Source organism: Quercus robur, chromosome 2, assembly GCF_932294415.1.
Source record: "Quercus robur chromosome 2, dhQueRobu3.1, whole genome shotgun sequence".
In the NCBI taxonomy this organism is placed as follows: Eukaryota; Viridiplantae; Streptophyta; class Magnoliopsida; order Fagales; family Fagaceae; genus Quercus; species Quercus robur.
Window position 1 is genome coordinate 4,232,693 of NC_065535.1, and position 20,772 is coordinate 4,253,464.

At 38.0% G+C, this 20,772-nt stretch overlaps 1 long non-coding RNA gene across 2 annotated transcripts; it reads left to right on the forward strand.

Annotated features, from left to right (window-relative positions):
- Positions 1 to 8,992: 8,992 nt before the first annotated feature.
- On the forward strand, positions 8,993 to 10,825 carry LOC126710197 (uncharacterized). Of its 2 annotated transcripts, none has more exons than XR_007649594.1 (3): positions 8,993 to 9,080; positions 9,238 to 9,440; positions 10,331 to 10,825. It is a non-coding gene; the product is annotated as an uncharacterized LOC126710197 (long non-coding RNA). The 2 variants fall into 2 exon arrangements; XR_007649595.1 differs by having other exon boundaries at positions 9,246 to 9,440.
- Positions 10,826 to 20,772: the final 9,947 nt, after the last annotated feature.

Here is a 20,772-nt window from a genome sequence, read left to right on the forward strand (position 1 = left end):
GAGGAAATTAAACAACGGAATGAAGATTGAAGGTCTCAAGCTAAATAAAAGATTACAAAAGCTAGGGATAGATTTTACTGGAAAATGAAGGAGATTACAATTGGAATCCTATTCAAATAGAAAGTAATTACGCAAGTGAGCAGATCTAAGAGCATTAGCATCAGGATTGTTAAAAATAAATGTCATTTTGACACACTAAAAAATTATTTTATTTCCCATAAAAAAAAAAGTTATTTTATTTATTTTAACACACTACTTTATAATACATCCTATATCACATATCTTATTTTACTATATCATCAATTAAAATAATCTAAAATAACATCCACCATCTATTAAAAAACAAAAAAGTAATAAAAGAGAGGGAAGAGGAGAGAGATATATGATAGAGAAAAAAGAAGGGTGAGGTTTATGTTTAGTGGCCAGTTTCACTGCGCTAGAATACGGACACATCTCCAAAACTAGATATGTGTTCGCATCTCAACATGTCTAGTGGAACTGACTACTGGACACAAACTCCTAAAATAGAAACAGTTAGTAAAGAGGAGAGAGAAATAAAAAAAAATTAGCACATATGATGAGGTTTGATTTTTGATGTTAGGTGTGTCAAATGCTAAATATTTAACATTTGGTGCACTTGATGCTAGTACTCTTAAGATGTTTGTTATTGATGGGAATGACGAGATTACATCCCACAGACGAAGCTAACACTAATGACGAAGAAAGCACCCATGACGAAGTCGTCCTGAATAACGAAGAAACCAGTAATCACTGACGAAGGCAGGGGAGTCATTCAATGCAGTCAATCAATGACCTGGGCAGTTACCAAATCAACCAGGCAGACCGTTGGGAGCCTCTTAAAAGTCCCATTATTTGACTAGAGGCGTTACCAGGGAAAGCATTAACAACCACAACGGCTAGCCCCTAAAGCCATATGTATAAAGCCCTCACATAGTCAACAGAAGGTACACACATACATTCACACTTTGAGAGAGCACTCTGGTTTTTTATCTTGTTTTTCATTTCAAAAGGTGCTTTCATTATTCTAACTTTGGCATCGGAGGCGTTGTGACAGGCACCACACCGGTGACCCTTATAGAGGATACTCTCGCACCAACAAGGAGTTCCATCTGCCCACTTTGACTGATGATCTCGCGCTTCATCAGTTGTGTCAATGTTTTCCTATCTTTTAAACATCAAGTCCTCCTAAATTGTCTCTTTTTTATTGTCAAGATAGATTTCTTTTAATAATTTTTTTTTAAGCTTCCCTTTCATGTAACAGTTACAGGACTAAATTCTCAAGCTATTTTCCAATTAGCTGTTCAAGTGGTGTCTTAATCATCATTTAGCTACCCACCGACACTTGGTAGCCTATCAATACACAACATCCATATTGTATGTGTGCTGTTAAAAAAGATGTGGTATTACGCATAATAATTACACGTAATATCTCTCTTACATTCTTTTTTTTTTTTTTTTTGATAGGATATCTCTCTTACATTCACGCAAGAGAGATGTTGAATGCAACATTGCAACCATTAAAGAAAATAATAAATTGGTCAAAAGAGATTGTGTACATCTTTTTTCTGATGCTTATCCACATGTCACTTTTGGGATTAGATCTAAACCTAGGTAAACGCAACTAAAACCTCATTTGATTATCTTGGCTTTCAACCTTATTTTTTATGAAATAAATAATTGGTACCAATTTTGATTACAAATACAAAACAATGCTGAAATCAAATGGGTAAAACTCATGTGTTACTGAGTTTTGAGTCTATTGACTATTAGGAGGGGAGGATAGGATGACAATAATAGAAAAGGTGCAAAGAGAAAATAGTATAGGCTTTTCAAAGGTCCTATAATTTAATAGTATTATATTATCTCTTTTATGAGGAGAATTTTAGTTCAAATCCCTCAACCCACTTGTAAAAGAAAGAAAAAAAAGAATAGGATTGATACTTTTAGAATGAAAAAGCAAAGGAAAGGGGAATAACTTAGACCTTTTAATTTTTATGGGAGATAAAATAAATATATTAATAAATGTATATTTTTATACATAATTTTTATAATTATAAAATTGTAATTATATTATAATATATATTTTTTTCTTAACTCAAATGATCAAATCCTTCTTTTTCTATCAATAAAGATAATTATATTGATTTTTTCATTCATTCACTTAAAAAAATAAAAAAATAAAACTTTTCTATCAAGTATATATCATGAAAAAAAATTAAAAATTTCTTCCTACCTTTTAATATTCATACATTTATGTCTCCAATTTTCCTGCCAAATAAAAAGAGCTATTCCTCTTTGGATTGTTGTTAATTTATTTATTTCATATCAACTCCATATAATTTTCCTCCGACATGAATCATGATAGATAACAATGATTTGTGTCGGTTGCTGACATATTTCCTCCCTCGTCACAGCAAAGGTTTATTGCACTCTGGAATTTGTTTCTTCCCTTTAGAAAAAGGTAGCCAATGGGGCAATCAAACATAGCATTAAATATCATAAACGAATTCCAACCTCTTGACTTGGAGAAAGACAAAAGTAAAGAAGTCTTTTTTTTTTTTTTTTTTAGAAGAAAAAAATAAGTCAAGAAGTCTTAATATACCAATTTCACGTTAATTACAAAGTTAGATAGATGAATAAGGATGCATAAATAAGACAACCAAAAGAAAATTCTCCTCAACTTTTTTTTGTCTTCTTCCTTTTCCTTCTGTTCAGCAACTTTTGTGACGGGCTGTCCCCCCTATCAACTTAGTAGTGCAATCCACTAATAAGTGATAATGCATTAGATATTACAAGAATGATTCTTTACTTGTACTGTCAGGCTGTAAACTAATCCGACTTATGTAAAATAAGTTACAATACGTTGTTATTAATTAGACCAAAAAATAAAAAAAAGAAGCTTACACTAATTCTATCCTTGTGCTTCAGAGATAAGACTTTGGAAAAGAAAATGCTGTAAAATATAAGTTGGTTACTTTAATTTTTTTAGCAACTTATATTCGGATCCATTAAAATATGCAATAAAAGCTTTCAACTTTAAATCATTATGAATGTAGTCTTCTCCATTTTTAAAAAAAATTAAGAAAAAAAAAAGGGGAATATGAATGTAGTCTTTATATCAAGATTATTAATATGATATAATTCTTTTTAGAGATAATTACAATATGTTGCTTATCCCGCAATTCAAATTATTTTCTTCCTAAATCTTCAAGTATTTTGTGTATGAGGAGGTGTCAATTCAGCTGTAAAATCTTTGCCCCTCACACTTCACAAACACTTAGGGCACACGTTAACAAATTCATTTTTGAAAAAGTTTTATTGAGAATTGAAAAAATTGTCAAAACTTTTTCAATTCCCAAAAAACTTTTTCCAAAATTGGTTTACTATTGTTTGCCCTTAGGGCACACATTAGTAAAATCCATACACATAAGACTTAAAAACCTAGGATAGAAAAATAATTAATGCATTAACTACTAATAATGATTTTTTTTTTTTTTTGAAGAACCTCTATTAATGATCTTCTACTCAACATTAAGGATAAAATGTTTTTCACCGACTATTATATGATTTATGTGATTAATTCATAATAAAAATATTATTGGACTCGGGTGGGGTGATTAATTAATGAATAATGATTTTTTTTTTTTTTTGGTAGTTTCAACTTATGAAGTCCGTTCCTGATAATAACTTTTTATAATCAGACTAAGACACTAATTAATTTTTTGTGTAGGCGAAAATTAAACCCCAGATTTTTTATTCAACCATTAAAGATTTTACAGCTAAGCTAACTGGAACCCACAATAATGAGAGTGTATGTCAATAATTTATAAAAATAATATCGAAATTAAATATCATGTAACTAGCATTGATTTCTCTCCAAAATTGGACCAATTTTTTTTAATTTTGCATGCCCTATTCCTAGTATTATCCGAGACTCCCAAGTGTGTAACACATAAAGAGCACTACTCTTCAACTTCAAGCTTGAAACAGGTGATGCAGACCAGTGCAGCCTCTCAACTCGCCAGTGGCTACAACCTTTGTCAGCAGTCACTAGCTCAAGGCAGCCTTTTGTTTTTAGACTTGCCCCTTTTCATGGTGTAGGTGGTCTTTAAACAACACTAAAATAATCTTGCTTTAGCTTTGCTTTCTTCGTCCAAATCACATTGATTGGTTGCTTCTTCTTTGATATGTATAATAAAGAGGTCAAAATAGCCAAATAGCACATTTTTGTAAAATATATGGACATCTACCATTGTTTCGAAAATATATGGCAATCTACCATTATTTTGGAACTTGAGTTCTTTAAACTTAAGTTTTCCATGGAACTTGAGTTCCACTAAAATTTGCCACTGTGGTAGTGTGATGCAGGAGCATAATGGCAACTTATGTGGCAGCCACATAGGCAATTTGTGTCATTTATTTATAAGTCCATTGGTCTTTTATTTATTTTTATTTTTTAGTCAGAGTAAATAATAAGTCTTGTTGGTAGTTGTTCTAGCCTAATAAATTTGATCATGAGGTGATGTGAAGTCAATCTAGGGGGTTGTTATTTGTATTGGAAGTTATCAAGCATTTAGTGTAGGCATTTATTTCATATAAAATATATTCACCTATAACTATCAATAAGAAGTCCTAAGAAAAGAAAAAAGAAAGTTTCTATTTAGAAAATCATTTGCAAGTGTCCTTGCTTTGGAGTTGAGTGATTCTTCCTAACAATCAAGTGTGTGACTTGGTTGCATTGAGTGACATCCGCGATTAGTAGCGTTGAGTGACATCCACTATCTCCGGTTTAGTGGCATCCCTAAACTATTCATCCTATCATTAGGTTAAATTTTTGATTTAGCCTGTTGTGAAATTTTAAAATACTCGCAAGTGTATGAACCGTACCGAAGTATAGTTGGACAAGAACGAAGTCAAACCCACAGGGACTTGTATGAACGTAGGAAAATTAATTAAACCTTAACCAAATTAATCCTAATCTAGTTTAATAAAAATTGGTTGTTTGCAATTAAATAAACTAAGTAAATAATAAAATTAAGCAAATAGTTAAACTAAGCAAAATATATAAAGCAATAAAAAGATGTAAACAATCAAGGGAAATGAATTAAGGTTTTGGAATCTGCCTTGTAAGTCATATTAGCATATATTTATGATCATTAATTTTTCCCAACTCACTACATGATAATCTAGAAATCAATCTTGCTATCATGGAAAATATCATCATTAAAACTTATGTTTAAAAATCTGAAGCATGTTCTTCTTTGCTTCTTAAGTATAAAACCAAATCATCAATTGTATCCGTAGCTAAACAAATCACAAGATATATCCAACTCTAAAAATCAAATCATAAATTGTATCCATTGACAGACAAATAACAAGAGATATCTAATTTTATAATCAAGAATTAATAAACCAAGCATTCAATTAATTAAGACAAATCCTAAATCATGAGAAAAACATGATTGAACTCATATCTAGAATCCCATCTTAGTCAATTGATATGAAGCAAGAACAATTTAAATCATTAAAGAACAATTATTATGGGAAAAATCAAATCACATAAATATTACTGATAATCCTTAACAAGGTTTCATCCTCAACCCTAATTATAAATTTAGCTACTCATAGTAATTGAAAGAAAACACAAAAATAAAATACTAAACATTAAATTAGACAAATAAAATAAAACTAACTGTCATAGAAGAAAACCAAAGAAGTAGCCGCACACTCTATACATTCAGCCCTCAGCCCTAGCACTAGCCTCCGCCCCCCTGAATTTTGCCCTAAAGAGCCCTTAAATAGGTCAAGGAATCCTATTACAAGTTGAATTCCCGTTTGGAGAAAATCCCAGATTTTTAAGCTTCACTTAACCGACGGTTTTGTCCCATTTAACGTCAGAATTTGGACTTCTGGTAAACTACAAAGTTTTAGCCCTTTAAGTTAACGTTCCAGCCCAACTTGAATCATCTCGATTGGACATATGAGCCGAAAGTTATGCTAAAAATACTAACTGATATGCAGTCTGGAATCCTAATCCGAATTGGACTTGGATTTGGTACAAATTTCCTTTGATTCCTTACTCCAATTGGACTTAAATTTAATTTGGTTGGTCTTTTCTTGAATTCATGCCTGGCAGGATGTAAGTTGGCTTGATTCAATTGGCCTAGTCTCACTTTGCATGTAAAGCCCTTGTTACCTACAATACAAAGATATTATATAATCAGTCACAAAATAACATAAAAGTAAGGCTAAATATGTAGATATGTGAGTATTTTATTGTATATATTTCATGCACATCAAATACCTATCTAGCAGGTCTCGGCCTGCATCATAGTGGATGAGCTGGATTTTTGTAAATATAAAATGCCACCTTGAACTCAAGGTTTGGAAGCTCGAGTAATTGAATTTGTAAACCACACAATACTTGATTTCCTTAAACTCGAGTACCATGTAAGTACATACCTGAGTTGATAAAACTCAAGTACCATGTGATATGCCTAATCTGTCACTCTCACTCTCACTTTCGCTCTCACCATCACTACTAGAGCCTGTCCCCTCTACTGACACTCTCACTCTCACAACCAGAATCTATCCCTCTCACCGTCACTCTCACTCTCCCTTGCTCGCCCTCTCTTTGTTTAGATGACGTCACAGCCCTCCTAGTCACCGGAAATCCAATCAAAAGGTGCAAAGCACTCATATTTTTCCGAGTTAATTCAAGGCTGATCTCAATGTTGACGATATTGAGTTTTAAATCGGTGATCTACATCTTCAATTTCAAATAAGAATATACATAACCTTAATCTTTGTTTAACTGTGGTTTTGGTATTGTGGGATGAGAAATAAAATGAGTTAGGGTTTGGGATTTTGGGATTTTGGCCATTTGATAAATTGAATTACGTAATGTTTCATGAATTCAAATACTTTGTATTAAGAAAAACTTCTATTTACCCTAAATTAAAAAATAGAAATTGACAATGTTGAATACTAAAATGTTTAGTTCATGAGTATTGGTTGTTTTCTTTACCTACAGTTACATTCCTTTTATGTATTTATGTTTTTTTTTTTTTTTTTTTTTTTGTGAGAGAGTTTCAACCTATGGCGTCCGCTCCTGATAATACCTCTTTATCATCAAACCAAGTCACCAATCAGTTTTTGGTGTAGATAAGGATTGAACCCTAGATCTCTTATACAAGCATCAAAGACTTTACCAGTTGACCTAAATGGAACCCATCTTTTATGTGTTTATCTAATTCTTAAGTATTGTCACTTTTTGACTAAAAAACCAAAATTATATATAGAAATTGGGTTAGCTGTAAGACAACTTGTTGGTATAGACTTGATATGATTTATTCTCTTATTTGCGATCTTCAAGTTTTGATATATGATTTTGGAGTTCATAAGCAACGTCAAGTCTAGGAGGCATAAAGGCCTGCTTTGAGTTTGTCAAGAGAGAAAATTTCTTTCTTAGTGAATGGTCATATGGTTTTTTTTTTTTTTTTTTTTTTTTGTGTTTTTATGTTTTTTCGATTTTGGATGTGGATGTGTATTTACTTTGCTTGCAAGTATATGCTTTTGGTTTTCAGATTCTTTTGATGCTGCAACATCATATCTTCAATTAACTTTTTCATTGACGTGTCATGCCATATTCTGGGGGGTTGGGGGTTTAAAAAAGGAGTATAATAAGATTAGATTATCCAGTGTGTTCAGATTTCTAGTTACGTAATCTGAATTTGTGCAAGATATATTACCAAGATAGCATTATTGTAAGTTTTGCTTCTATCGAAACAAGAAGTTGGTCATGCAAGGGATTTAGATTTGCCGGTCTAAATTTGTAATTAAGAGCTCTAGGCATCTACCATGAAGATATTTAGATGGCTTGTAGTGGTTTCAAAGGGATAGAGTGCATTGGAGAGCAATTGCCAGAGTGGATAGGTTTAATAAGGGTGTTTACAATGCAAAAGCATGCCTTATTGTTTATATTTGTGGATTCCATTTATGTTAGAGTTCTGTTTGTGCTCTCTAACAGCTCATCATGATCATATGTATAGTGCAGGGGTGGATGCACTTATAATTTAGGGGTTCAAATGAACTAGGGGTGGCAATTTGTGTTCACGTGTCAAATTTGTGTCATGTCGACTCATGAATATTCGACTATATGGGTCAACCTTAACCCAACATACACTACAAAAAATGCATTTTTAAGCCACGTTTTACAAAAAACATGGCTACAGAAACAACTTTGAGCCTCGTTTATGAAAAACGCAGCTCCACCCCTGGACGTATAACCGTGTTTAGTGAACGCAGCTATAGACCAACTCTGAAGCCGCGTTTTGTGATGGTGAGGCTGCGTTTAGCTGGGTAGGACTTAGGCCGCGTTTTTAAAAACACAGCTACAGACCCATCCGAGTTTTTTTTTTTTTTTTTCAATATGTCTGGAGCTACGTTTAGTAAACGCAGCTTAAGGTATGCTTAGAGCTGCGTTTGATTAAACGCAACTTCTACATGTTTGGAGCTATGTTTGGGTAAACGCGGCTTAAACATAAATAAATAAAAAATTCCTCTACTCCACACAACTGAAAAAAACCCTAAGCTTTCAATCTCAAAAAACTCTCAGACCACTCTCAACTCTCAAGCTACCTCTCGATCCAACACACTCCCCTCCTTCCCTCACTTCCACCCTCTCCGGAACCCCTTCCTCCCTCCCTCCGCTCTTCCCTCCTCTCCATTCCCTTCTCATCGATCGATTCTCTTCCAAAATTGAGAACTTCGGGTCTTGTTCTTACAAAAAGTCTGACCCTTTGAAGGTCAGAATTTGGAACTAGTAACACACACACACACTCTCTATCTCTCTCTCTCACACACACACACACTTTGCACTGTCTCTATATGCAATAATAGACAATGGGTTTGATTCACTGATTTTGAGTTGGGTTTGCATTTGTCGATAGCACCAATGAGTTCCAATCCCATACAAAATTTCAGTTCTGATTCGATTCATCACATCTATTCATGGAGCATTGGGATCGTATTCAAGACTCCCTGATACTCTATTGAAGGTATTACTCAAAGACATGAAAAAGTGACTTCTTCACTTTTTCTTCTCCTTCTTATTTCTTTTGCTTCCACAAAGTTGCATAATATATATATATATATATATATATATATTTTTTTTTTTTTTTTTTTTTTTTTTCTTTGCATTCTAAAACATGTTAGCCGTCAAGTTGGGGTCTCTGCCACTAGCAATGGGCCTGAGCCAGACAAAGAAATGTAGAAGCTTCAGGATTTTGACTGGTACCGTAAAACTGGTGCCAGGGTTGGTGGTGGGTTTTTATCATTTCTTCACAAGGAGGTTGAGAAAAATCAAATATCCATTTGCTCGTACTTTGGCTCGGCGAATAGAGAGGCTCCCTGAACAAGTATGTATTCTTTTTCCATACTACAATAAAGTTTTCTAAGTGAAGAAGCTAAAGGTACCAAAATATTTTTCAGTAATTAGAATTGAGCTTTTATTTTGTTAGTGGGTTTCTCTTGGGTGGATTATGGATATTTGTCCTGATGGGTTTGTCATATTAATTAAATGTGTGTTAAATCAAATATAAGTAATATAATAAGAGAATCCATAGTAAAAATTATTTTACTAAAATGAGCAGTTCAATGCCATGACAATCAGAATAATTGTATTTTTACATTCTCTGTAGTTGTTGATCTTCAAGAATGCTTGATGTATATATATAAAATTCTGATTTTTGTTTTTGAACTCACTATCTTTGTGGAGGCTGCCAAACTTTGCTGTGAGGATTAAGATTTTCTGTTCAGTATCATTACTCTTATTCACACTTTATTCTTTCAATGATCTCTATTAACTTGTAAGATGGTATACAAAAGACCATTTCATGAATTCCCATACACATTCTTCTATCTTCCAGTTAAAAAGTTAGTATTCAGTCAAGACCTTCAAGTTCATGCCTGTATAACCTGTGGGGACTGCTTCCTAGTTTTTGGTGCCAGCCATGGTTTTGTTAAAGGGAGATTGGTTTGTGATAATTTGTTGTAAGCACGACTTGATTCAAAAAATTAGATAGACTAAGAAGGTGAAAACTGGAAACTTGGTTTGTAGCTTTTAAAGTTTATATGAATAGAGATTATGATTGACTTAGCTAGGACTTCATTTTGGCTGTGCTGGAAAAATTGAATTGTAGTTGTCATTAAATCAACTTAATTTAGCAGTGCACACTGGTTGGTAACTGTTTATGGCATCGAATGCTCTTATTAATGGTTTTCCTGTGTTCGTCTATATCGTGCCCAGGTGGACGAGTATATTTGATGAGGTCGTCCAATGAAGGTGAGTTCATCAGTCCAATCACCTACCATTGATGAAAATGAAATGACTCCACCTTCACCTACGACCTATGGTGCGCTTACAAAGCCTCGCCATTGATGATTTGAAGGTATATATTGTATTGACTCGGTTCGTGAACTCTGTGATAGCATATAGAATAAGATTATACGAGTTTTTTATTTGCTTTGTTAATTATGGCTATTATCAGCGTCAATGTTTGTAAAAGTGTAATTACCTTCTTCTTCTTTCCTTTCCTTTTTTTTTTTTGTTTTTTGGAAAGACGTTGCTAAAGAACTCATGTTCTCCGTTCCAAGAAGTCCTTTTTCTTTTCTTAATTTTTCTCTTGGTCTTATTTTTTGCGAATTCAGAACATTGTGGCCTTTTGTAATATTATCACATTTTCTTGGTTTGCGAAATATTTTTTATGAAAATAAAACGAGGATCTTTATGTTTTATTCTCTATATATTCCATGAAACATGAAAAAAAAAAAAAAAAAAAAAAAAAAAGAGGAAAAAAAGAGAAAGATATAATAGTACAACATATCCTTTTACTTTCCTATAAAAGGTAATTGAATCAATTGTGAAAATACATCATGTTTCCGTCCCTCCCTCTCACATGTTATGGGGTCCACCCTCATGTGAGGGGGATGACTCATGTTACAGAAACATAATATACTTCTTCATATCAATTGTAATGCACTCTATTTTTATTAGATTATATATTCATTTTCTCTTCTATTTCAACACAATCAAAGTTTAAAATGACCAAAAATTAGACATGATATATGTGGGGGCCAAGAGTCTATGGGCCCGGCTTGCTCGCTTATAGGGAGTCCACAGGCCCCCAAACTAAAGGAGGCCAGGGCCCAAGCCCAAAAACAGTGAGCCCGATGTGGTTCAAGGGCACGTCCGAGGACCGCTCCGTCCTCGGAAAGCCCAGAACCCCATTAACGAAAATGGGATGCAGGCAGACTTGAAAGATCAGAAAATATCTCACGGAAATAGTCCTTAATACCCTTCATTGACATGACACCGCCCCAAACAGATCCGGATTTTTAGGCTTTATGGACCATCTCCCACAACTCAGGGATTAGACTGATGGGACAGATATCTGCCCCGGAAAGATCGACCCTACACGTGGACGAAGGACAACGAACGTAGGCGAGTATAAAAGAGAATGTTATGTGACCAAGAAGGAGGTCTCCATCTAGCTTCTGGAAAAAGGCTTGAAGAAAGAGAATGTCTGGATAATACACGCCGGACACCACGTAAAAACCCTTCGACGGGTAACCGGGGACAGCGCCAACGCTCCTCGGACATGATCCGAGGAGCCAAATCCTCCTAGAAACAAGATTGATGGGCCTGAATATCCAGCCCAAAGCTCTATCTCATATCAGTTCACCTGTAGTCCGACTCGAAATGTCGCCCCGTGCCCCAACGCTGGCCTTTTTAGCCCACTCTCTACAAATATTATTGTGAGGGACCTTCCGTGTGTGAGCCCAACGTCCATGTCGGGCCGTTAAAGATTTTGTGTCCTTACAATTGGCGCCGTCTGTGGGAAAGGCTTGCGCGTTGGCACGAGTGGCACATGAGTCAGCCCTCTCGCAAACAGAGTCCCACGAGATTTTCTCATCTCCAGCGGCGTGCAGTTGTTGCTCCGCCGTGAGCTTCGTCTAGGGGCTACGCCTTGCACTGACGACGTAGCGGACAGCTCTAGGGGCTTGCGGCCTCGAGCCAACTCCTCCCTCCCTGGCCTAGGGGCTGACCTTCGAAAAATAAATCAGTGCAGAGAAAAAAGTACAAAAAGAACTCTTACAAGTAACGGACAGAACCAAGGCCTTGCATGGTCCTCGGACCCAAGCCTATGGGGAAACCGAGTACAAAGAGGACATCTTAAAAGTAATGGACAGAACCAAGGCCTTGCATGGTCCTCGGACCCAAGCCTATGGGGAAACCAAGTACAAAAAGAACTCTTACAAGTAACGGACAGAACCAAGGCCTTGCATGGTCCCCGGACCCAAGCCCATGGGGAAACCGAGTACAAAGAGGACGTCTTAAAAGTAATGGACAGAACCAAGGCCTTGCATGGTCCTCGGACCCAAGCCTATGGGGAAACCAAGTACAAAGACGAAGACATCTTGAAAGTAATGGACAGAACCAAGGCCTTGCATGGTCCCCGGACCCAAGCCTATGGGGAAACCGAGTACAAAGAGGACATCTTAAAAGTAATGGACAGAACCAAGGCCTTGCATGGTCCTCGGACCCAAGCCTATGGGGAAACCAAGTACAAAAAGAACTCTTAAAAGTAATGGACAGAACCAAGGCCTTGCATGGTCCTCGGACCCAAGCCTATGGGGAAACCAAGTACAAAAAGAACTCTTACAAGTAACGGACAGAACCAAGGCCTTGCATGGTCCCCGGACCCAAGCCTATGGGGAAACCGAGTACAAAGAGGACATCTTAAAAGTAATGGACAGAACCAAGGCCTTGCATGGTCCTCGGACCCAAGCCTATGGGGAAACCAAGTACAAAAAGAACTCTTACAAGTAACGGACAGAACCAAGGCCTTGCATGGTCCCCGGACCCAAGCCTATGGGGAAACCGAGTACAAAGAGGACATCTTAAAAGTAACGGACAGAACCAAGGCCTTGCATGGTCCTCGGACCCAAGCCTATGGGGAAACCGAGTACAAAAAGAACTCTTACAAGTAACGGACAGAACCAAGGCCTTGCATGGTCCTCGGACCCAAGCCTATGGGGAAACCGAGTACAAAAAGAACTCTTACAAGTAACGGACAGAACCAAGGCCTTGCATGGTCCTCGGACCCAAGCCTATGGGGAAACCGAGTACAAAGAGGACATCTTAAAAGTAATGGACAGAACCAAGGCCTTGCATGGTCCTCGGACCCAAGCCTATGGGGAAACCAAGTACAAAAAGAACTCTTAGAAGTAACGGACAGAACCAAGGCCTTGCATGGTCCCCGGACCCAAGCCTATGGGGAAACCGAGTACAAAGAGGACATCTTAAAAGTAATGGACAGAACCAAGGCCTTGCATGGTCCTCGGACCCAAGCCTATGGGGAAACCAAGTACAAAAAGAACTCTTACAAGTAACGGACAGAACCAAGGCCTTGCATGGTCCCCGGACCCAAGCCTATGGGGAAACCGAGTACAAAGAGGACATCTTACAAGTAACGGACAGAACCAAGGCCTTGCATGGTCCTCGGACCCAAGCCTATGGGGAAACCGAGTACAAAGAGGACATCTTAAAAGTAACGAACAGAACCAAGGCCTTGCATGGTCCTCGGACCCAAGCCTATGGGGAAACCGAGTACAAAAAGAACTCTTACAAGTAACGGACAGAACCAAGGCCTTGCATGGTCCCCGGACCCAAGCCTATGGGGAAACCGAGTACAAAGAGGACATCTTAAAAGTAATGGACAGAACCAAGGCCTTGCATGGTCCTCGGACCCAAGCCTATGGGGAAACCAAGTACAAAAAGAACTCTTACAAGTAACGGACAGAACCAAGGCCTTGCATGGTCCTCGGACCCAAGCCTATGGGGAAACCAAGTACAAAGATGAAAACATCTTAAAAGTAATGGACAGAACCAAGGTCTTGCATGGTCCTCGGACCCAAGCCTATGGGGAAACCAAGTACAAAGATGAAGACATCACCGGAACCCCCTATATCCCAGTCGATGGCTCAGATGGATTGCTTAGAAATCATCAGCCTTGGACGATGTTCACGCGCTTATCACAGAATATCCAACTGATATCTCGGTTAGTTTTCTTAAGTTTCATTTATTATGAATCATCAATGTAATGCCTGGTATGATCGATAAATTGGAGTTAGTTGAATTATGCTTCAAGTTATACGGCCCTAAGTACTCTTGAAGAAACGTACACAGAGGGCACACCCATTCAAGAAACAGTGTGGTCAAAGAAACAGTGCTCAAAACAAGTAAAGAAATTTCCATTCTTATCATGAAGAAGAGATAGTATAGTGTACAAGGAAAAGCTGAAATCAGCCTATGTCGAAGCCTACTACATAAGCAAGAAAAAGAAAAACACAAGAAAGCTGTAGAAAGCCGAGGAGGTATGTCGGAGGAGAGGTTGGCTACAGCTCCGAGACCTTATTCTTCCCCCGCATCTTTGCCTGCCCATAACTCAGGCAGCCAAAGAGACCCAACTTGAACCTGACACCGTTGAAGAAAAGGTGTAGGGAGTTGGAGGTGGTGAGGCCTTCTCTAAATATACGCCCACCGCAAAGCAGAGGCGCTGATGGAGGAAAACCCTTCTTCTGCCGCACCAAAACTCTGGCATGGACAGAACCTGCTTCGGATTTTGACTAAAAGAGGGGAAGATTCCTTTCCCTCTCGGTGGAGATGGAGTGCTCTCCTGAACTTGTGCTTCCTGTGCCCATACCTTGCTGTTATAAGCCTCATGAAGACACGGTGCTTCCGCGGCGGAGGAAGTTCTTTATTCCCAACCCTCGCCTTCAACATGTTGTGCCAAGAAAGGAGGACTCCGGATATGGGAGGCGTGATGTAAGAGAAAGCTAAAAGAAGGGGTGTATATATAAAGCAACCTTTTTCTCCCTCCTATTTATTTGAAAAGACAAGACGATGTCAGTCAATTCACGCGGCGTCCCAAGGAGCACTACAGACAAAGTGGTCTTGGCTCAACTTCCAACGTCAACTGCAACTAAGAGACTCGAGGGGCCTCGTAAAGGCGCGCCTCGATCCTTGGGACGTCAGTGAAATACCGCATGGCCAGAGGCTGCAGAAATATCTCTCAATCTGCGGGTCCAGTGGATTCGCGGCCCAGGCCCGCTTTGCGTGGAGGCCCAGGGACACCCTGTTCGGCACCTAAGGCTTGCATGGTCCTCGAACTCAAGCTAAAAGGGAAAACCAAGTACTGATGCAGACATTGGTCTTGGACAGAACCTAAGGCTTGCATGGTCCTCGGACTCAAGCTAAAAGGGAAAACCAAGTACTGATGCAGACATTGGTCTTGGACAGAACCTAAGGCTTGCATGGTCCTCGGACTCAAGCTAAAAGGGAAAACCAAGTACTGATGCAGACATTGGTCTTGGACAGAACCTAAGGCTTGCATGGTCCTTGGACTCAAGCTAAAAGGGAAAACCAAGTACTAATGCAGACGATGGTCTGGGACAGAACCTAAGGCTTGCATGGTCCTCGGACTCAAGCTAAAAGGGAAAACCTAGTACCGGTAAAGACCCAAGTCTCGGACTCAAGCCTAAGAGAAAAGTCAAGTGCATAAGATAAAACGCATAAGTCCTGAACAAAGCCCAGGTTTTGCAAAGTCCTCGGACTCAGGCTTCTTGGGAAATCAATTGCCTTAATGAAGAAATTTTTCGGCTTAAATAATGGAAAGGGTTAGGGCTTGTGCGTCATGGAGATGGCAGAGCAACCTAATGATCGTCAACCTAAGGAGGCCATTCATCCGATGGGTAACATGTCCTCGGAAAAATACTTCTCACACCTTATCGAGCATTCAACACCCATCACTGCTAACTTTAAGATAAGTCTCATTCTTCGCTGGTCGGATTGTTAGGTTGAATAGTAATCTCTTTAAAGTTATCGTGGCATTTTTTTTTTTTTATCAAGGATTACTTTAGCCTTAGTTATTATTGATTGAAATGCTATATTATTATGCCGAGCAGCGCTTTCACACTTGTTAAAATATATAAACAAGACATAAGAAATAAAGTAACACTGACTTTTATTAATATGAAAATTTGTTACAACGTACAAAGAAGGGCTTAAACAAGCCTATACAAAAAATGAACTGTTAAAACAGTAACAATATCCGTAATACAAATAAGTAAACCATCAGGTGCCTTCTGTGTTCGCCTTCAAAGTCTTTCCGAAATCTATGCCTCGGTACTGCTCATATCAGGAGAAGATCCTTATACAAAAATAATGAAGGAGAAGGAAGACGAATTGGAAGACATGGAAGCACTTCAGCAAGCTCTTGTTACTGAAGAATGCAAGGGAAAAAGAAGATGGAGGACATGAGCGGGAAGGAGGAGAAGAAGAGTGAAGCAATGAAAAGAAAGTAAAAGGAGCAAAAGAGGGAGAAGGGGAGCCTTATTAGGTATGCTCGTGAGAGAGCAGATGGAGATGACAAGGGAAGTTTTCGACTCAGTCACACCAGAAGTGGGGTGTGACGAATCCCTGCTTCGGATTTTGGCTAAAAGAATGGGGAGGCAAATCTTAAGCCTCCGCCATCCTTGCCCAGACCGAGCCATCTCGAGTTTTGTTGGGACATGGCGTTTCTGGGAAAGGAGGGATTTGTTCATGGTGGATTACTGTGAAATAAGTATTATAGAAGTGGGCGTAACCGGAAGGAGGAAATGGACTCTGGGAAGAACGTGAGGGATTCTGATATGAAAAGGTCACCCCCTGTCTTCTCTCTTTATATAGGGGACGAAGAAGAGGGTATGTGACACATTCGGACCCTCAGGGAAATCCAGAGTATGACGCGTCGTTTCGCTCTCCCACACCATCAGTAACCGTTACATCTGGAAGGTCTCGTAAATGGTAAGGGATTAAAGGCACGTTGCGGATAACCACGCGGCATAACGGCAACGTACGTAAATCCAGGAAAAACGGCTCATAGACCGGCGCAGCCCTCGTGGAGGTGAAGAGTCACCAACGTGGATCAAGGGCCGAATTAAATGAGCCGCAATTAAAGCTCGCAATTACCGAAACCCACCTCTCCAACCAGGACGTTGGACAGCAGGGTTTCGAGGGGCTATTGTGGGGGCCAAGAGTCTATGGGCCCGGCTTGCTCGCTTATAGGGAGTCCACAGGCCCCCAAACTAAAGGAGGCCAGGGCCTAAGCCCAAAAACAGTGAGCCCGATGTGGTTCAAGGGCACGTCCGAGGACCGCTCCGTCCTCGGAAAGCCCAGAACCCCATTAACGAAAATGGGATGCAGGCAGACTTGAAAGATCAGAAAATATCTCACGGAAATAGTCCTTAATACCCTTCATTGACATGACACCGCCCCAAACAGATCCGGATTTTTAGGCTTTATGGACCATCTCCCACAACTCAGGGATTAGACTGATGGGACAGATATCTGCCCCGGAAAGATCGACCCTACACGTGGACGAAGGACAACGAACGTAGGCGAGTATAAAAGAGAATGTTATGTGACCAAGAAGGAGGTCTCCATCTAGCTTCTGGAAAAAGGCTTGAAGAAAGAGAATGTCTGGATAATACACGCCGGACACCACGTAAAAACCCTTCGACGGGTAACCGGGGACAGCGCCAACGCTCCTCGGACATGATCCGAGGAGCCAAATCCTCCTAGAAACAAGATTGATGGGCCTGAATATCCAGCCCAAAGCTCTATCTCATATCAGTTCACCTGTAGTCCGACTCGAAATGTCGCCCCGTGCCCCAACGCTAGCCTTTTTAGCCCACTCTCTACAAATATTATTGTGAGGGACCTTCCGTGTGCGAGCCCAACGTCCATGTCGGGCCGTTAAAGATTTTGTGTCCTTACAATATACTACAATCGATGAAAAATAAAGTGGAACACTTTTAGTGGGACAAATTAATTTAGTTTGGTCAGGATGTCCCTGTTCAAGGATAAAAATCTTCTAACCCATTTTATACTCCACCAACGAATATATCATGTGTCTAATTTTTTATGTATTCATTTTAAACTTTATTTGCTTTATAAGAGTATAAAGTGGAACGGAAAAAACTTATGTACAGTATTTTAGATACTGTTCCTTAGGTTCCTCTCTTAAGATTTTGTCATGTAGCTACTTAACTTAAAAAATACACTTCCATGCATGAGAAAAAAGCCACATGGCAGAATTTTAAGAAATGAACTTAAGAAACAGTACCTAAGTACTATACCTAAATCTTGCTCAAGTGGAACACACATAAATTAGTATTTAATGTAACCTAATCTTTCAAGTTTATAATTAGTCAGAAGATTTTTTACTCCCTTGTTCAGTTAATGCAAGTTGTTGATTGGGTTGGGCCTGGTGTGTTTAATGAACTGGAGGGAGGTCTAGGCGTGGCCTCTTTATAAATGGTCTCAATGTCTGTAGACAGTGGTGTTGGACACATAACCACATAAAGCAATTTCAAGCACAGCCCAATAATAGATACCACAATTCCTGCGTGCAGTCCCATGTTTTAGCTTCAAAAGAATAACCTCTTTGTGCTGTTGTTTTTATTCGTAGAATTACAAAGTATACTAGTATTAAGGTTAAGCAAGGATATGATTAAAACATAAAAGGTTTAACGGGGATAAATTAGTAAGCACAAAGAACATAAATTAGTACCTGCATTGAACCAAAAGAAGATTAAACCAACGTGATAATTTTGAAGTATTGGGCTTAATCTATAGATTTCTTTTTTACTTGATGGCCCCTGACCCCAGTTTCCCAGGCCCGTTTCCAAATTTTGAAAGTACGCGATGACTGAATCAGTTTGTTGGGCCAGATAATTCATTCTGACTTGGTTTTTTGGGCTAAATTTAACTGCCCCATTTAATGGGGATCAAATCAACATAATTTTTTTATAGTAAAATTGATAAAACTTTTGTGTTTTCCCATCCTTTTGGTACGTTATTTTGTTTGCATTTGTGTTAACGGAGCAGGAAATGCAGCGCACTTTGTTTTCTGGTTTTGGAATGGTGTCTTAAACTCTTAAAGGGCTAATTCCACTACTGGCAATGGGCATACTAGATTGTAATGTTAGTGTAATTAGCATACAAGCCTAATAGGTCTTAGGCTCACTCTACTTTTCTTATATTGCACGTATACTTGTATCGCACTCCCACGTATAATTTGATTTAGGATTGTTAAACAATCAATTATGACCTAATCTTTAGGTTATTGGATGTGGAGATTTACCTAACCTAGGATCATGTCTCCCTTAAAGGTGGATTAATAAAAGTAAAAGATTCAAATTATTGGATTAGATACAATTATCATTATTAAATCATATTTGAAAGTTACAAATAGGTACAACAAGTAGATAAAATTTTGATAAGAATGACTGGATAGTTTGTCATGGGCTCATTGCCGAATAAGTTGTATATTCTTTATAGTGGAAGGGGTTTTCCTTGCTCCAAACTTGTACTATTTATAGGAGGGTGATAGGTAGAAAAATGGAAGGACACAAAAGTGAAAGTGAGAGTATAGCTACCTAATAATTTTAGGGACAATCAATTTTACAATATATTGGTGTGATTGACTGTGAGTGGTGAACACTTTTGTTTAAACTTGTTTAAATGACTACAACTTTTTGTCAACAACTCAAATCAACTCATATTGATCATAGCATCATGTTTGAAATTGAGTGTGAAATTAGAGTTTTATTACATAACTACCCTGCCTAAGTAGTGTACTTGCCATTTTAACCCTAGGGAATCACGGCTCCTCAGCAATACTTCTATGTATCAAGCATGCAAAGTTAGAAAATGAGCAACTTTGTTAATTACAATATTTTGTGACATGCAAGTTTAACACCTTAACTTTAACTAGCAAAGTTTTTTGCTTTTCGAATAAGTTATTTGGATTTGAATCCACCTGGACCCTAAAAAGATTTCATTGACACCTTCATGTAAAGAGAACGAACAATGATGAGTAATGACGAGATTAGAAAATGCAAGCCTCCTTCAACAATAATATCATGCACTCCAATGTCCCTTGGGAAAGGCCAATTTTTGCATGCATGTGATATGCAAACAAAGCCGATCATTTGTTTTTTGTTTTATAGAAGTTTTTTATTTCTATTGTATGATATTTAGAATCAAGTAAATTGATTGGATAAGTATGTGTTATGCGAACGTGTATTAAATCTTACATCTATTGTTTACCGTGTTAAATTGTGTTATAAAAACAATTATGAGCATCTAATTGTAATTTGACTAATGCTTGTTTGGATAATGACAAATAGTAACCTAGCTAACTATATTATTGGATCCGGTATTCACATGGCTTCCAATTGAAAATGTTGCACCTGAGTCTGACCTTATTGCCTTAGGTTAGAAAAATATGCAGCCCTTCATTCCATTGGCTCTTAGGAAATGTATTTAAGCCCTCATTGTTAGTGTATTCGAAAGGGTCCAGACAATGATACCAGCTGGACCCAATTATGCAGTAGTCATCACAATGATATGGAAATGGGAACCCACTTAGTAAAAGCGGCTATAGAAGATGAAAGGAAGGATTGACTGCCGACCTTGTAATAAAAATAACAATTGCTTTTCTGTAACCCAAAATTAGTATTAATATAAGCTAAACTAAGGACATACACACAAAAATAACTAATCAGAAAAAAGTACCCTTGTCTTTTTGTCCTGGAAATTAAAAGAACAAAATTATTTTAAGAATACTTAATCAGTTGGAC